The sequence below is a fragment of the Lissotriton vulgaris genome, chromosome 2_1 (genome assembly GCF_964263255.1).
Source record: "Lissotriton vulgaris chromosome 2_1, aLisVul1.2, whole genome shotgun sequence".
Taxonomy (NCBI): Eukaryota; Metazoa; Chordata; class Amphibia; order Caudata; family Salamandridae; genus Lissotriton; species Lissotriton vulgaris.
This window is the reverse complement of record NC_141687.1, coordinates 1,410,654,852-1,410,673,496: the sequence shown is the minus strand read 5'-3', so window position 1 is coordinate 1,410,673,496 and position 18,645 is coordinate 1,410,654,852.

Below are 18,645 nucleotides of genomic sequence, written 5' to 3'. Positions count from 1 at the left end.
TGCTTTCGACAGTGTGTTGTGCGTTGCTGATACATGGACAATTCTATACATTTTTAACTTTTTCTCCCAACCTTCCCCCCACCCCTAGAACCCCCACCTCTCCCCAACAATGCCCCAATCAGTGCTCCTCAAGTGTGGTAGTGTGTAGGCTAATGATGTGTTGTGGCTTATGCTGCGTGCTACCTTTCATGGCTCCAAGGGACGCCTCCCAGGTCCATACTCTCCCAGGGATGCTGCTCCTCCCACCAGACTGAGTCGCGCTGCTGTGTAAGTGACTACCCTGACTGACTCGCCCAGGGTCCAGGTGCGGGTCGCGCCCCTGTCCCTCCCCTTCCTCCGCTGCCAGGTCATCTTCATCCGTCCTAGAAGTCAAGTAAGCTTGGTACAGTCCCCAGAAGTTCTTGGGTCGACTCAGGGGTGGTAGCAGCTCACTGTAAAGCTCCGCCTGTGTATTACAGAACGTCATGCTATTCACCTAACGTTTCAATGTCGGGAGGGGGCCTCTCATCCAGCAACATGCTATCAGACGTTTGGCAAGTAACATGCCCATGCTTAACATTTTTCTCACTGGCACCGGCACCTTCTTCGTATATCCTAGCAGGGCGAGTGCTGGGTCCATGGTTAGTTCCATTTCCACAATAGTGCTCATTTCCGCAAAGACCCCGCACCAAAATCTTTGAATGCCCGGGCACATCCATGCTAAATGTAAGAAGTCAGCTACTGGGGCGTGACATCTCTCGCAGCCTGGTGTGTCCCGAAGACCGTACCTGTGTAGCCTTTCCGGCGTATGATACACTCGCTGTAAAAATTTAAAGTGGACCAGGCGGTGTCGCCCGTTCAGCGAAATCCGCCTTGAGGCCGCACAGCAGTATGCCCACATACTGTCATCTATGTGTGCGTCCAGGTCGGTTTGCCAGGCCAAGCGTGCCCTCGTGTACTGTAGTGTCGTATGTCCATGCCCTATCTTATAAAGCTTAGAGATCATCTTCTGCGGCGCCTCAGTGGCGATGACATATACCAGTTCCGGGACCTCAGGGGGTTCCACCATGTCGGGGCCTAGGAGGTCTAGAAAGGCACTACGAACCCTATGATACTGAAAGCGCTGGAGTAACGAGGGACGCTCCCCCCCTTGTGACAGTTGTTCCCATGTCTTAACCGTGCCATTCTCGAAGAGGTCTCCCAGAGTGCGTGCGCCCAGGTCACTAAGGGCCCTGTGAACGCCTGGTTCTGTCAGGGTGGGGAGCCACAGCGCCCAATGTATCGGCATATTGGGTGCGTACATCAGCTCTTTATCTTGCCTCTGCAATATGGAGTGCCAGGCGTGGTTAGTAGACAGTAGGGAGTCCAGTGTTCCTACTCTACGGTCCCTAGGTCCGCAGATCGTCGCTGGGAGCGGAGTTGGGTCTGCGAACAACCTCTCCAGTATCACATGCGGAATGTCCTGATTCCCATGTATCCAAGTGTGGAGGTGCGAGGCCTGCGCAATCCTGTAATAGCGCTCCATATCAGGTGCCGCCAGCCCCCCTTGCTCGTATGGCAGCTTAAGGACCTTCCACTGCACTCTAGGTTGCTTCCCGGCCCAGGCCAGTCGCACGAGAAGCTTGTCTATGGTTTTAAAGAAGGTTCTGGAGAGGACAATCCGGATATTATTAAAGAGGAACAAAAACCTCGGCAGAACTACCATTTTTATCAAAGCAATTTGTCCCATCAATGACAGCGGGAGCTTAATCCAGAGTTCCACATCGTCTGCGAGTTTGCTATAGGCAGTTCCGTAATTTTCCCTCAGCATAATTTCGGGATCCGTGTGTATCATTATGCCCAGATACCTTATCGGTTCCGTGGACCATTGGAGCGGGTACTCCATCTCGAAGGGTTCGGTGACAGGGGTCAGGGGAAAGGCCACTGATTTGGACCAGTTGACTTTCAGCCCCGAGAGCGCTCCAAAACGTACAACCTCCCTCAGTACCGAGGCAAGATTGTTCCCGGGATCCCTGACGTACAGCAGAGTGTCGTCCGCGTATGTGGATATGCCAATCTTGTAGGTGGGATAGTTGATGGCTTCATAAGAGTGGTGCTCCCGAATCGCGCATGCCAGAGGCTCCGCCACCAGAGCGTAGAGTAGCGGCGAGAGGGGGCATCCCTGTCTCGTGCCTCTGCTGATGAAAAACGGCTCCGAAACTGCATCGCCCAGCCTAACTCGTGCTGTGGGTTTGTGGTAAAGCGCACCCAGGAGTTGGAGGAATAGGTCTCCTAGTCCCAACTTCTTAAGCACTCTGCGCATGAATGCCCACTCTACAGAGTCGAACGCCTTTTCCATGTCTAGAAAGACTGCTATAGCCTTGGTGTCATGTTTAGTGTGCTGCATGGCTCCCATCACTGTGCGGATGTTGTACGTGAGGTTTCGAGCCGGAATAAATCCTGCTTGCTCTGGGGCCACCAACTCGGGGGCCACGAGTGCCAACCTGGTCGCCAGCACCTTAGCATATAGCTTGGCGTCCACGTTGAGAAGTGACAGGGGGCGGTATGAGCCTGGAAGATCATGTGGTTTGCCCGGCTTCAATATCGTAACGATGAGGGCCTCTCTCAGAGAGGGCGGCATGGCGCCTGCCTCACAAATTTCGTCAAAGAGGGTGGAGAGGTAGGGCAATAACTTATCTTTGTACACCTTGTAGAAGGTCACAGTTAATCCATCTGTCCCGGGGGCGCTCTCAGACCTCATGCCATCTAGAGCGTCCGATATCTCCTCCCGGAGGATGGGGGACATCAAGAAGTCTCGCTGCCAGTTCTCGAGAAACGGCATTTTGATATAGCTTAAGTAGTTGTCAATTTGATCCTCTACCCCGGAAACCTTGTTTGTGTATAGCTCCGCGTAAAAGCCCCTGAATTCCGCTAGAATGTCCTCCTCCGCTGTTAGCAGCGTTCCCTCTGCCGATTGCAATTCTGTGACTACTTGTTTCCGCCTGGCGCCCTTCATTATTTTGGCTAATAGCGAGCCTGGTCGATCTCCCTCACCATAAGCGCGCGCCGTCGCATACTTTCCTAGGTGCCTAACTTCTCTGTCTGCTTCCTCGTGGTACTCTTTCAGGAGTTCCTGCAGTGTCTCATCCCCTGTGGGGGTTTGGCCCGTCAGTTGTTGTCTTTCACACTCTGCTATTTGCCCCTCTAGGTGTGTTAGCCTGCGTCTGATATCCTTCAGGACACTGGAATGTTTAGCCATTACTATCCCCCTGATATACACCTTAAAAGTCTCCCATATCGTCCCGAAGCTGTTCACCGTGCCTAGATTAGTATCGAAAAACACATCTATTTCTTCCCCTAGCTCGGCCCTGAACGTTTCATCCAGCAGGGAATATGGTGGGAAGCGCCACGTGAACGGGGGTATCCTCCGTCTGGGTGTGTTAAATACCAACAATATAGGGGAGTGGTCCGATAACGTACGGGGGAGCACCTTACAGCCCTTCACAAGCGCCAACAGCAGGAGAGTGGACAACCAATAGTCGATTCTGGTGTGTATGTTATGGTACGCAGAGTAATGTGTGTATCCCCCTCTATCCCGGTGTCTATCCCTCCAGACATCCACCAGTCCCAGTCTCACCATCTCAGCTTGCATCTGCTGCGCAGCTGCTGCCGGGCGACGGGGCGGACCCGCCGACCTATCTAGCTCCGGGCTAAATACGAAGTTAAAGTCTCCCCCCACAGCATTCTGTCTGAGGGCCACTCAGTACAGTGTCCCGCTACTGCTGCGTAGAAGTCCGGGGAGTCGTAATTTTGGGCCGTACACATTCATGACCAGCAGAGTTTGTCCCTTGCCCGTACATTTGCTTAGTACAAACCTCCCTTCCGGATCTGCTATTAACTGTGTGAGGGACAATTTAGATTTTGGGTTGACCCAGGTGAGTACCCCCCTTGCATGTGAGGTGAAGCCAGCATAAGTAGAATTACCCTGAAGGCCCCTATGTGTGAGCATCTTACTGTTGTTGGGTAAGTGTGTTTCTTGCAGCAGGGCTAGGTCTATATGATGCCTTTGGAGATAGTGTAACACCTTACGGAGTTTCCGATAGTCGTTTAATCCCCTCACATTCCATGTCAGGGCCTTCAGTGTCTCTGTGTCTCTCAGTAAATCTTCATGTGGTGTGTCAGCCATATGTAGTGCAGCCATATTGCTTGTGCGTCGCATGTGTATGTACTGCCTTTCGTCGTAGACAGCATCTGCCAAACATCACTGTGGGTAGTAACATTGCGGAGCACGCTAAGAACCCCCCCTCAAACATACCTGAACCCCAATCTCCCGCTTCCCCCCGCCTCCCACAGTCAACCAACCCCAACCTGGTATGACCGAAACCCCAGTGCCCCTCCCCCCCACCCACATTCAGACCCATGCAACAATTCCCCATACCAGCTCGATCCGAGCCGTAACCGCAGTGTGCGCTGGGGCAGAGGTAGCCTGTGTAGTCCTTTTGTCGTCCACTTCCCTACCGGGACTTCCGAACAGTGTCCTTCAGCTTGCCCCTTCGCCAGCGCCCCGTTAATAGAATTTAGCAGTGCCTGCTAAGCGCCATAGTTCACCATTGTATGTGAGTCATCGCCCCTCCACCCCCCCGCTCCAAAATTCCTTAGTTCCCTCTTGTGTCGTGTATTTGGGAGCCAAGTCCCGCCTAGGGCATTTCCTGTAGTGTAAGCGCAACTCCCCAGCGGCCCCAAGTCAAAACATACAGATCTCACCCACGGTTCAGCTTGCAATAGTCTAGGGCTTGTAGCAGGCTGCTCCGAGAGGCTATCTCCCATCAGGCCTATGAGGGTATTCGGGGGTGCTGAAGTGTTCGGATTTCCCTAGTGTGCTGCGTATCGCCCTCTGCTCCTCAGTCTTGTTCCTCGAGGTCCCCATTACTGGTCCGCTCCGCCGTGTGTGGTCCCGGACTCCCCCGGGAATCTTTCATCCAAACCTTCAGGGATTTTTGCAGTTCTTTGGGATCTGTGAAGAAATGCGAGTGTCCCTGCCTGTTGATGCGCAGCCTCGCTGGGTATAACATGGCGTAGTCCAGGCCCAGGTCTCTAAGTTGCTGTTTGTACGGGACAAATCTTCGTCTCTCCTCCTGGACTTTCGAAGTGAAGTCAGGGTATAGCGATATGTCCATTCCCTCGTACTGTAGTTTGCCCTTTTCACGGGCTGCTCGGAGGGCTGCGTCCCTATCCCTGTAATTTAACAATTTCGCTATAATCGGCCTAGGGTTGGCGCCCGGGGGAGGCCTTGGCCCGAGGGTGCGATGAGCGCATTCCACTATAAACATTGGCGAGAAGGTGTCGTCCCCTAGCATCGTCTTCAGGAGCTTTTCGATAAACAGTTCCATTTTGCCCGTTTGGGTCGACTCGGCCACTCCCGTAACGCGGATGTTGGAGCGCCGGGAACGCGCCTCCAAGTCCTCCGACTTCTCCTGGATTACCTGAAGTAGTCTACCAAATTGTTTACGGTCAGAGACCCACTCAGTTTGCGCCTCCTCCGCCTCTGTCAGTCGGCGTTCCACCATATCCAGCCTCTCCGCGTGCTTGTCCACTCTTTCCGTCATACGGTCCATCCGGTACGCCAACGCATCAATCTTGTTTCCAATGGCCGACATGCCCTCCTGCAGGCCTTTCTCCATAGTGGTAAGCATCTCTTTTATTTCGGCACATAGTGAGGGCCCCGGGTCACTAGCCGTGCTTGGAGACTGGGCAGCCGGTTGTTCCGGGTCCTTATGCCTTCGCTGCTCGAACGTCAGCTTCGTCTGCGTTCGGTCTCCCTTGCCCATCGTAAATTTTTAGGGGAGGCTGTGGCCCACTCTGGCGGAGGCCTCACTGGATACCAGAGCTCCGTGCGTGCACCCTCGCTGGCTGCGTGTGGCTTCAGGGGTGCGGTAGTCTGGGCTGCGTAGAGCGTGTGCCTTGCTGGGGCCCGTCGTCGCCACCTGTGTCCGTGGGTCTCTTTAGGTATGGTCGGTAGATCGCCCTACAGTCCCCCCAGTATGGCCTAGGGCGGTGACGGGATTCCGTTCTCGTGGGGGGGATCCTCTGCCCTCCGGGGGCCGCTCGCTCCCACGCCAAAGCCCAGCTCTCCTCAGCTGTGGGGATGCCTGTCTATCTGGGGCTCGGGCCGATCCTACCTTCGGGGTGCTCCGCTGTCACCACGTGGTCCGCAACCGGCCCAGGAGTTGCACCGGTGCCTCCCCCGCTGCCCCCGTCAGCTCTCAGGTGTCTTATAGCACCTCCGGTGCGTGGTTCCGTGGCGTGGGGCAGCTGGGGGGTCAGCCTCCGCCGGGCTTCTTCAGACCCCCAGCCGTCCGCTCGTCGCTGCCGCACGTCGGGTGACGTCGCTTGGCTTCGCCAGTTAGGAAAGGCCGGGGATTCGGGCCTGGTCCGGCGTCTTTAGGGTAGTCGGGCAAAGTAAGGGTTCCCTAGCCCGTTTTCCGCCCAAACTGCAGCCGGAGATCCGTTAGGGGTAGGGGCGGCGATACCCGCTGGTTTTGCTTAGGTATCACTGCTATGAGAGGATCTATGCCGGATAGTTGTTGGCGCTGGCTCGGAGCTTCGCTCTTACGTGTCCACCATTGACGCCGGCTAGCTCCGCCCCCCACCTTGTGTTACGCATCCAAGTACTTTGTTGAGAACTTTGGCGCATTTACCAGCAACTTTAAGTAAGAGACTTTAATCGTCTTTTAAGTGATCTTAAGTGTAGTATTGTGTATTTTTGTCGTTTGTGGTCTTGTGTTTAAGTCTATATAAAGAATACTTATTTTTATAAAACCTGTGTTTTGTCCATCTGTAGTGTTTTCACTGTATCACTGTGTATATTCATAAATGCTTAACACACTGCCTCTGAGATAAGCCTGTCTGCTCGTGCCAAGCTACCAAGGGAGTGAGCAGGGGTTATTAAGGAGTGTAATCCCCTTATCCTGACTTAGAAGTAAGGTTCCCTATTTGGACAAAGGTGATAACCATTGCCAACTAGAGACCCCCAGATCTAACAGTGAGGAACACACCTCTTTACATTCCCAGATTAGGAGTAAATAGAAGCCCTACTGAATGCACCTATCAGTGTTAAGTGTTGAAAACAGTGAGGAACAATGTTTTGCCAGTTCATTTCAAACACCCAGTGTGGAACTATGCACGGGGGTACACTTTTCAGTAATAAGTATTGCAAACAATGAGGAACAATCCCCGCAGGTTCATTTACATAGTCAGAGAGGGGGGAAAAATAGAAGACAGTGACATACCTATCAGTGATAAGAGTTGTATACAGTAGAAAACATACTTCCACAGGTTCTTCAAAACACCCAAAGCCCAATTCACAAACTGCATTTGGAACCATATGTAGTACTACAAACCACAAACCAAGTGGCAGAGATATCCACCTATGTGTAAAAAATTATTAGTAATAATTTTACACCTGTAAATTCAATCTTGAATCATGACCCACTAAACTACCCATGTGGAGACATGTACGTATGCACTCAGGTGTAAATCTACATTCAGAAATGATGAATAGCGGGGCGTGGCTACGGCGCCGAGGAGGATGGCCGCAGGTCCGGGAAGCTCCGGTGCGGGGTGAGGTGACGAGAGTCTTTCCTGGCACCTTATTCCTTTCTGGATCCCTGGAGCAGCATTAATCTACGGCGGAAACATTCAGGTACCCGCGCATGTGCTTTTCAGCCTTTAAGTCCCGGTGCGCACCGATGTTTTGTTCCTGCATGTTAATGGCGGTTCGCGTCTGAAGCGCGGCCGCCATTTTGAGCATATTTCTGCCGCATTTACCAGCTTTATGACAAAGAGCTGCCTCCTTCTCTCTGCATCTTCTGCTGTGCTGTGAGTTTCTTTACTGGTGCATATTGGCCATTACTCTGCATTTTGTGGTGCATTTTTACCCATTTTGAGCGCTGTTTTTCATGCTGATTGCTAGCATTTTTCACTTTCTCTTCAGGATGTGTCCGCCATTTCAGCTGCCTTCTTCTTTTTGCCTCCTGGTGATTTTTACTCTCTGCTGCATATCCAATGTTTCACCTCTGGACTCATATGTGCTTTTTTCTCGCTTTTTTGTTTTTCTTTTTAATTACTGAGATGAGTGCCTCTTTTTGAACCATTTTATTGGCTTTTCAAGGAAGCTTCGCTTATTAGTTTTCCTCACACATTGGCAGTTTTGTAAATTTTTCCTTCTGGTATACTGTATTGTCAAGTGGACTTCCTTCTTTCAGTGACTTTTCTGTGCCAGTTGGCTTGCTCTTTCAATAGCAATGTCACGTACTAACCGTACAGCTTCTCTTCACCAATGCACTACTTCTACTGCGCCATTAGAGGATGTTAACCCTTTAGTGTTTTACAAGACACATTGGATGATTCACAATCCGATAACACTACTATCAGGGGTTCCTCTTCTCCTACTCCACGCTCATCTACGAAGCAATTGTCTAAATATTCCTCTTCATCCGCTAACACCAACTCTGGAAAGAGGGTCAAAGCCAGTCCTCCATCTCCCACCAACGTGTCAGAGTCCATTTCTATGGAGCTTATATTAGAGGAGATCCGGGCGCTTAAACCCTATATAACAGAGACTATCTCCCGCCTCCAGTGTCTTGAAGATAATTGGTCTCATACACAGCAGAGAGTGGATATTCTTGAGAGTTCTTTTACAGCTGCTCAACCGGCCATGGCCCATATTCCCACAATGCAAAAGGAGATCACTCTTCTCAAGCAGCAGGTGGAAAATCGTAATAGACGCAACAACCTACGTATTTATGGTCTGGCCGAAAATCTTGAGGGGACAAATCCAATTTCATTTTTTCAATCTTTCCTTCCCACTCTCCTTGACCTCCAAACATCACCTCCCCTAAACATTCAACGCGCTCATCGTCTAGGTTCAGCTTCTCGACCTTCAATTTCCACTCCTTCAGTGAAGCCCAGAGGTGTTATTCTGTATTTTCTGGAGTACAAGGATCTTCTTCGAGTCCTTCATGCAGCTAAATAAAAAGGGAAGATTTCTTACAATGGGTCTAATCTCTATTTTGCTCAGGACTATGCTAAGGCTACTGCTGATCGTCGTAAAAAGGTTTTGGACATGAGACCTGTCTTACGGGCTTTGAATGCCCGCTATGGTTTGTTCCATCCATGTATCTTTAGGGTCACCTACAATAACAAGACGACATCTTATGAAGTTCCTACCCGTTTGCAGCAATTTTTGGATTCCTGTAATGCTGATTCAATGGAAATCCCTCATGTATAGTTATTGTTTGTTCCATTGTGTTCCATTTTAATGGCTTGTTGCCTGGTTTGACTTCTTCCTATTGATTCTTGTTTTTTCGTATATCTACTATGTTTTATCTTCATGTTTTATTTGACCTCTTCTTTCTATTTATACCTTTTTTAGATGCTGCTCCTGTGATCCCTACAATTGTTTTCGTTTGTTTTCCATGATTGTGCCTGGTGGCTCTTTTACCCCTGCCACGTCTTCTTGGAGTCCTCGGTTCATTGTGCCTCCTTCCTTCTGTGGTTCCTCCATCCCCAGTTCTTCTTGGTGTTCTATGGTATGTCTTTTGTTTTTGATTCCTTGTTTTCATCTCCTCTTTGTACTCTTTTTCTTTCTTTTCTTTTCTTCCTTTCTTCTTCTTGACTCATCTATTTTATTTCCTTAAGTCTTTTTCTTCTCTTTCTCTCATTTCGATTCTCAGTACTTCTACGTTTTCTTTCATCACAGTTCGATTCTTTCTTTTCCTTATGTCTTCTTCTTCCTTTTTCCCTAATTGGAATTATTGTTTACATTTGTTCCTACTATTGCTTATTGTTGATTTCATGTTGATTAGTATCTATAATGATATATATTTTTTAGAGTTTTAAATGTCAATTAATGTAATTTCTTGGAATGTTAAAGGTTTGGGTTCTCCCATTAAGAGACAACGTGTGCTTTCTCATTTAGCTCATTTGAAAGGAGATATAGTGTTATTACAAGAAATACATATTAAAGATGTTGAGGTTTCTAAATTACGTCGTAATTGGGTGGGACATGTTTTTGCATCACCCGGATCAGGAAAACGTAATGGTGTTGCTATCCTCTGTCATAAGCGTTTGAATGTTCAACTTCTTAAACAAGATAATGACTCGGAGGGAAGGTGGGTTGTGGTTTCAATGTTAGTTAACAAAATTACTTTAACTATTTTTAATGTGTATGCTCCTACTATGCAGGACAAATTGTTTTGGCCTCAAATTCTTTCTTCCACAATGCAGTACACAGATGATTATTTTATTTTTGGCGGGGATTGTAACATGGTTATGGATCCTTTCCTTGACCGTAAGTCGAATTCCCGTTTTTCATCCTCTCCAATGCATGCTCAATTCACTTCTGTTATTTCGGTCCCTGGTTGACTCATGGCGTCTATGTAACCCTACCTTGCAAGAATATACTTATTTTTCCCCTGTCCACTCTTCCCAATCCCGTATAGATTATCTCCTTATTTCCAAAGCCCTTACCCAACATATTACACATTCCGATATAGGTTCCATTTTAATTTCAGATCATGCCCCGATTTCCCTTCAATTGGATTTACTTCCCCCTACTAAAGGAACTAGGAGATGGAGATTTAATAACTCTCTCCTTTTGGATAAGTCCTTTTCCCCAGCTTTTCTTGACTTTGCCTCTCTCTTTTTTGCGACCGATGAATCTCCCCAGTCCTCACCTCAAGTGATTTGGGACACTTTTAAAGCTGCTTCTAGAGATTTTATTATTTCTTATGTTGCCAAAAAGAGGCGTTTGGCCTCACAAGTCTTGTCCAATCTCACTTCTCAAATTAAACACTTAGAAACTTTATACCATTCGACTAAATCACAATCTGATCTTACTAATCTCATCAATGCCAAACGTTCCTTTAATAAATCATCTACTGAATCCGCTAATCTGATTCTGCTTAAGTCTAGTGCTAAATATTATTCTTCACAGAATAAAGCTGGCAATATGCTCGCGAATTACCTTAAAGTTAGAAAGGAGCGAATGAAAATTGACTCGATTGTCTCCTCCTCTAATGTTGTCTTTCATAAAGATGAAGATATTTTAGTTGAATTTACCAAATTTTATCAAACTCTCTATACTCCTGAATCTCCTTCTCGGTCTTCTGACATTGACCGTTACTTATCTTCTATTCCTTCTCCCTCAGTGTCCGATGTTGATTTTTCCTCTTTAGATAAAGACATTGACGTTTCGGACATTTTGGAAGCCATTCGCGTCCTTAAAAAAGGTAAAGCTCCTGGTCCTGACGGCTTCTCCATCGAATTTTACTCTCATTTCTCCAGTTTTCTTGTCCCTAAACTTCATCAATTATTCTCTTTTTTCATATCTTCTCAAAAATCTGAAGGCTCGTTCCAGGAAGCATTGATTTGCCTTCTCCCCAAGGATAACAAAGATCACACTTTATGTAAAAATTACAGGCCTATTGCTTTGATTAATCTTGATTATAAGATTTTTGCAAAGATTTTAGCGTTGCGTTTAGACAAAATTCTACCCCAATTGATTGGTAAGGAACAATGTGGTTTCATTAAAGGGCGTCATCTCTCAGATAATATCCGACTCTTCTTCAATGTTCTTAGTAAAGCCCAGACTGTTGATCACTCACTGCCTGCTATTGCATTAGATGCAGAAAAGGCTTTTGACAGGGTTAATTGGCCTTTCCTTTTATCCTCTCTTAAATTGTTTGGTTTTGGTTCCCAATTTCTTTCTTATGTTTCCTTGCTGTATTCTTTTCCTAGATCTTTTATTTTTGCTAATGGTCTTATGTCTTCTTCCTTCCCTTTGTTTCGTGGAGTTCGTCAAGGCTGCCCTCTTTCGCCCCTTCTATTTATTCTTGCGTTAGAACCGTTCTTAACAAAAATTCGACTTAATAATGACATCTCTGGATTCTCCTATGGTGATAAACAAGTTAAACTTTCTGCCTATGCGGATGACATTCTTCTTTTTCTTTCTAATCCTCTAATTTCTCTTCCTGCTTTTCTCTCTGAAGTCTCGGAGCTTGGGGCTGTATCAGTTTATAAATTGAATGTCGATAAGTGTGAAATTCTTCCTCTAAATAAGCTTTGTTTTCATGCCGACTTCTTAATCTCTTCTTTTCATTGGAACCCATCCAAAATCAAATATTTGGGTCTCTGGTTTAATTCTTCCATAAAGGATACTTTAGCTCTTAATATTAAACATTTGCAAACTACTCTAACGGACTACACGACAAGATGGCACCCTTTATTTCTCTCCTGGTGGGGTAGATTAGACTCTATTAAAATGATGTTAGTACCTATTATTTTATTTTTCCTTTCTAATCTTCCTGTAAATCTCCCAAACTCCTGCTCCAAAAACATCTATTCTATATTGTCTCGTTTTTATAGCAAAGTAAGCGAGCCAGAATGTCGTTTTCTAAACTTAAGCGTCCCAAACACCTAGGGGGGAGTTCATTTTCCTGATTTCTCCTCTTACCATACTTCCTTCTTTCTATCTAATTCAGTTTCTTTTTTATCTGATTTGTCTTCAGATGTAGTTTCTTCTCCCTTATGGGTTGACATTAAATCTTCATTCTTTCACCCTTTTACTTTTAAAGAGTTTGTCTTATTGTCTCGGGCTCCACATAAAATGTTTTTACCTATCCTTAAAAATTCCAGAAAACTTTTTCTCCCCTTGTTTCTGAGTGGTCTTGATGATCGCGAATTTTTTTTACAATCGCCTATTTGGTATAATCCTTCCATTAAAATTAAAAATAGAACTCTTTTCTGGAAAGATTGGCATGCCCATGGTCTTCTCTGGGTTCATCAACTTTTTGTTGGTGGGACATGTATTTCTTTTTCTACTCTTCAATCTCGTTTTTCTCTTCCTTCCTTCTTTTCTAATTTTACTCAGTTGATTGCTGTTGTTCAGAGTAGTTATGATTCTTTTACAGGCTCACTCTCTCGTAGTCCCCCTTCCTCTCTCACATTGCCCTTTTTATTATCTTCTTCTTCTGCCTCACACATTTATAAAAAATTACACGAATCCTCTATTGATAGAGATAAATCGACTGTCGAACAACAATGGGAATTGGATTGGAGGAGTCTTTTTCTATCCCTCAATGGCAGGATATATGGAATAAGATAAGGAGATCTTCTAGAGCAGCTAACACTACCCAAACGTTATTTTTTATTTATAACCGGCTCCTGATCACCCCTGTTAAATTACATTCAATTAACTCTTCTCTACCTTCAACATGTTGGTCCTGCTCAGATACGAGAGCGGATCTTAAACATATGCTTTTCTCCTGCCCTTTGGTTCATACTTTTTGGTCCAAAGTTTGGCGACAACTCAATACTATTTTTTCTACTAACTTCCCCCTCTCCCTTACACATATTTTTCTAGGTAGCCTTTCTGATATATGGTCCTCTTCGGACTTTAATACTTCCATTTTCGACCTACTCCTGGCTGTGGCATTTCAACAAATCACTAAGGCTTGGAAAGATACATCGTCTATCTCCTTTCAGGCATGGTGGTATGGTGTTTGTTTTAATCATAGACTAGATAGAGCATATGTTTATCCTGTTACACTTGCTATCAAACGTGATTTATTGTGGCTACCTATTACTACTTTCTTGGACTCATCAGCTCACTCCTCCATGTTACATTCTCCTCGTACTAAGGAAGTACCCAAACCTCCCTGATATGTTTCTTATTTACTTTTGTTTCTTTTCTTACATACGCCTCTTTCCTTTACTTTTGTACAATGTTTTTTGGAAGACTTGCAGGTTTCTTCGATATGTTAAATTTTTATATATGGATACTGTGCTTTAATGGCTGAGTTCTCTTCCCCTTTCTCTCCCTCTCCTTTCTCTTCTCTCCTTTTCTCTTTCTCTCTCTCTTTTTCTCTTTCTCTTCTTTCCTCCCTTATATTATTCACATTTTCTATTTGCATTGTATTTGGAAGTAATAGTGTATCTTATTCCTTTATTGTACTTTTTTGAATTTCAATAAAGTTATTTTTAAAACTGAAAAAAAAAGAAATGATGAATAGCAAAAAAGTGTAGGCTTCAGTAAATTTACACATGAGTAAATCTACACTTGCATATTCACCTTTGTGAATCCGGACCCCAGAGTGGAAGTAAATAGAACCAGATGCAATGAGTGTGCGTGTCAGAACTAAACATTGCTAAGAATGAAGATCAAGCCTCTGCAGTTTCATTTACCTACCCATGGTTGGGAGAAATAGAAGAATCTAAGAGGTGTGAGTATAATTCAGATCCGTTGTATGCAGTGAGCAACACCCCACCACCAGTTTATTTACATACCCAGGGTGGGAGTAAATGGAAGACATAGTGAGCTTACCTATAAGTAGTAAATGTTGCATAGAACACGAAACAGACTCTAGTGGTTTATTTACATATCCACAATGGTGGTAAACAGTAAAAGATACAATGAGTATGAAAGTCAAAATTACTACTGCAAAAAGTATAGAATAATCCTCTATAAATTCATTTATGTACAAAAGGTCTGAGTAAATAAAAAAGAGGGAGCGTGCGTGCCACTGAAAAATATTGCAAACTATAAAGAAAATGACTCCAAAGGTTTATTTCCATACTCTTGGTGGGGGGAGTAAATCCAAGAACACTGAGTGAGTGTGCCTCTCAGAGTCACTGTGGGCCTGATTATGATCTTGGTTGATAGGATTCTCCGTCACAATCGTGATAGTTATCCCATTCGCCGTATTACAAGTTCCATAGGATATAATAGAATTGCAATATGGCGGACAGGATATCAGTTGTGACGAGTATCCCATCGCCAAGATCGTAATCAGGGCCTGTGTCACAGATCATATGAGCATTAATATGTAACACAAGGACCCAGAGAACTGTCACTGGTTACGGTGACATCTGCTACTTTACCGCCAATTTCAAGTCAAGGCCAATTTCAGGGTCCCATTATGAGTGCTCCTGTGGGTGGTATGCTAGTTAACACATGTATTAAAAAACGAAACCTCCTGACCTTTAAGTTCGGAATTTAACACTTGCAATAAATAGTAACTATTACAAATTAAGCCCTCAAAAGGGGCATATCATGCACATTAGAAGCTTTCTGCAACAAAATCCGCAATCCGCATATCCTGATATTTACAGGGTCTTTTCTCCTTTTAAGTTTAGAAAGGGTTTGGTTTGCTGAAATTTATTGGCAGAAAAATATGAAGAAGCACTCAGTGATTACCAATAATTGGTATACCTGTGAAAAATGTATCTGAGCAGGGATTGTTAATTAACGAAGCGCTCATAATCAGGGCCTTAGTATTCGATACCTCTGTGAACTTGTAGCCAAGGAACTGGAATGGTTCAAGCCAGAAATGTGTATACAGCTTGTAAAGGCATCCGAAAGGTCAAAGCAAAGCATGGGATACTAATGTATGGAGCACGAGCATCCAGTATCTACTCAACAAGGAACAAGTGAACTCACAAGGAAACGAACATGGAGGATTCAGTGTGCCAAACACACAATACAATAATTGGAATATATCTTTGAGCCCCTTATTTTTCCGAACACCCTATTCTGTATGACAATCAAGGTCAAATCTCCTGCCCAACTCAGCAAAGGTATTTGAAGATGTTGCTTCACCTTGCCAGTGTGATCCAGAACTCTTTTCCACCGACCGACTTCACGATATAACTTTCTCTGTCTAATATAGCCATAGTCAGCTTCAACACAATTGTTCACAAGGAACTCAGTTAATTCAGGATTTTAAAGTTTGGCAAGTTTCTTATTTCTTGCAGCGATTTAATCATAGTTAGTATTTGATACAGTCAATATGTTCAAAAACTCGCATTATTGAAAGTTACATTTAATCTATTACTAGAGAGAAAATGTGACTGGAGAGAAAAAAATGTCATATGTTTCTCTCTAGTCATAGATTAAATGGAACTTTAAATAATGGGAATTTTTGAACATATTGACTGTATCAATTGCTAACTTTGATTAAATCGCTTCAAGAGATAAGAAACTTGCCAAACTTTAAAATCCTGAGTTCCTTGTGAACAATTGTGTTGAAGGTGACTAGCTATACCCCGTTTGCAGGAACGCATGGGTTGCTCTTGTGTTTTGATATAATATAGCCCTAGAGCCCGACGTAGTGGGTTCTACCGGCCATTAAAGGCCCAAGACGAAGGCGAGAGCCTTGAACAAGGGAGCCTCCATTAAATGGCAAGTACAGCCCGCTATGGTGGGCTCTAAGGTTATTAGAATACTCCTCCGCTAGAGAGCAAAACGTTTTTATTTGTAAAATAAAGGCCTCACGAAGCACAAGGGAGTTAAAATGTGTTCAAAATTAGAATTTTGATGCTCCAGGCTTCTACCGTCCATTAGAAGCCCGGAGCACTCCATTGTTTTCAATTGATTGCTCAACATTCCAATGTTCCAAAATCTCTTCCTTCCTCCTCCTATGGCTGGGTTTTTGGAAGACGATGACACTTCTCTATAAGCATGACAGACTCCAGTGAGAGTTAACTAGTTTGGTCAATGAGGCAGGGCATCAAGGAGACTTGATTCATTGTGTGTGTGTGATACAACATGCGCATCTGTTGTTTCTGTAACAGTCATGGAGGGGTGAATGTGTCCATTTGTGGAATATAATAAATCCACAAACAGACGCTGATAGACAGCTGCCCAACAAATAAATAACAGTATTCCTAGAATTTTTTTTGCCTTCACTGGCGCCCACGGAATAGTACTTTCCACAATGAAAAATTACAACTTTTCAACCTTTTTAAAAAATATTTGTGTTTTTTTTTACCTTTTCTCAACATATTCCAGAACTTGAGCTAGAGTGGTATATAAGCTGCCCTTATTATTTTGAGGGAAAAAATGTGTACTTTTCCCAAATATTTAAGGATTGGGAACTGAAGGCTCAAGAGATACATTTCACATTTACGGCTGAAAAGGGTTCAGTGTCGCCTACAGGCAAGACCACTGGAATTATGCGATTGAGCGGCCGCTGCGATTTTTGCATAATTATAGAGTTGCTGCATTTGCCAAACAATCCATCATCTGCTGCATAATCTGCCAATTTTAATAAAAAAGTTATGTCTAGCTCAAACGAGTCAAAAGGTACTATAAATGTAGAGACGCGTGTAGCTTCGCAGAGGAAGACCCTTCGCAAAGCTAAACTGACCACCGTTCTGTTGCTTTTTTCTATATTTGGGTGTTAAACTGCTACTAATGAGGCACAACCAATGCCCATACAGTAATACCAAGTTTAAAAATGACAAATATATGAAGTAACAATATTACGAAATGTGACGCATATACCACATAATTAGCCTTTTCTTTCTGCATAATTTTCTCAACCCTGCCACATAAGTTGAACCTCTCTTGTAGCGTAATTCTAGTGGCCATGCCTACAGGGTATCCACAGAAAGATTTCTAGTGGGCATAAAGGTATTGTCTATTTTGTCATTGTAGTCCGAGATTGCATACTACTAAGCAGTAAGTACATCCATTTGATGTGTGAGGAATAGGTGCAGTACGGATGCATTTGCCATTAGAGTTTGTGAACGTCCACAAAGTTGTGACATTATGTCTATAGATAATTATAAAAGATAAAAGCTCTTCTTGTGAGGAATTATCTGTATTCTTTATGAAATCCTCACATTTTGTCTCAATTTTTTTTCCAGGTCAGTTGCGAATTTATTTAACATATTGCCAATCTTTATCTCAAAACCCAAATCTGCTTGCCTAGTGGCATTTTCCTCCGACATTTTTACTTTACTAAAGAGACACTTAAAAGAAACCTTTATAATTACTAAACTACCTATTATAGAACTCTTTAAATTAATAATCTGTAAACCATAAAAATTCATATATAATAATTATCCAAATATATTTTCTATTACTTTTTCCACGAAATTGCCTAAATTTAATCTTAAACTTCTTCTAATAATATATCTCACTCACAAAACCCCTTGTAAGAACTCTGATTCACCTTCAAATACCTAAAACACTCCAATGCGCTATCTACGTGTTTTCCTGTCAGCTTCCCGAAAAGAAACGACGCTCGTTCACGCGTCAAAAGTGACGTGCGAACACAGACGTAACTGTCAACCTGGTTAACCATTGTAAAAGCAGCCTGATCCTGACATCGCTGCCTGAACTGCATTATGATGACAGAGCTCTCCGGCGCGCCACGACAAACAGTGAGTTTCTCTATTTTTTAAATTCAACATTTTCGTTTAAATATTTTTTACGAACCCAGAAGTGGCCATTTTATAATCTTCCCTACTACCCAGGGGATCAAACTAAAGGGCCCATTAGGATGGCGGGCGGACCGCCCCCGCCAGGCTGGCGGTAGCCACTACTGGTCTGGCGGGGGCGATCTGCCCGCCATCCGTGCCAGAATAACCCCCCCGCCATATTAACATGGCTGGGGGGTCTGCGGCGGACGGAAAGACCGTCCTCCGCTTTTCTGCCTCAGTCGCCTTGCGACTGGGGTGGAAAAGGGTTCATAAGGTGTCGGTGTCTATCAGACACCGCCAGCCATATTACAATGGGCATTTACCAATGCCTTTCTATGACGGGAAAGGCATGCAGAGTCTGCTGTGGGGGACCGTTGCACGCCCCCAGGGACTTCGGGGGATGGTGGGTGCACATGGGGG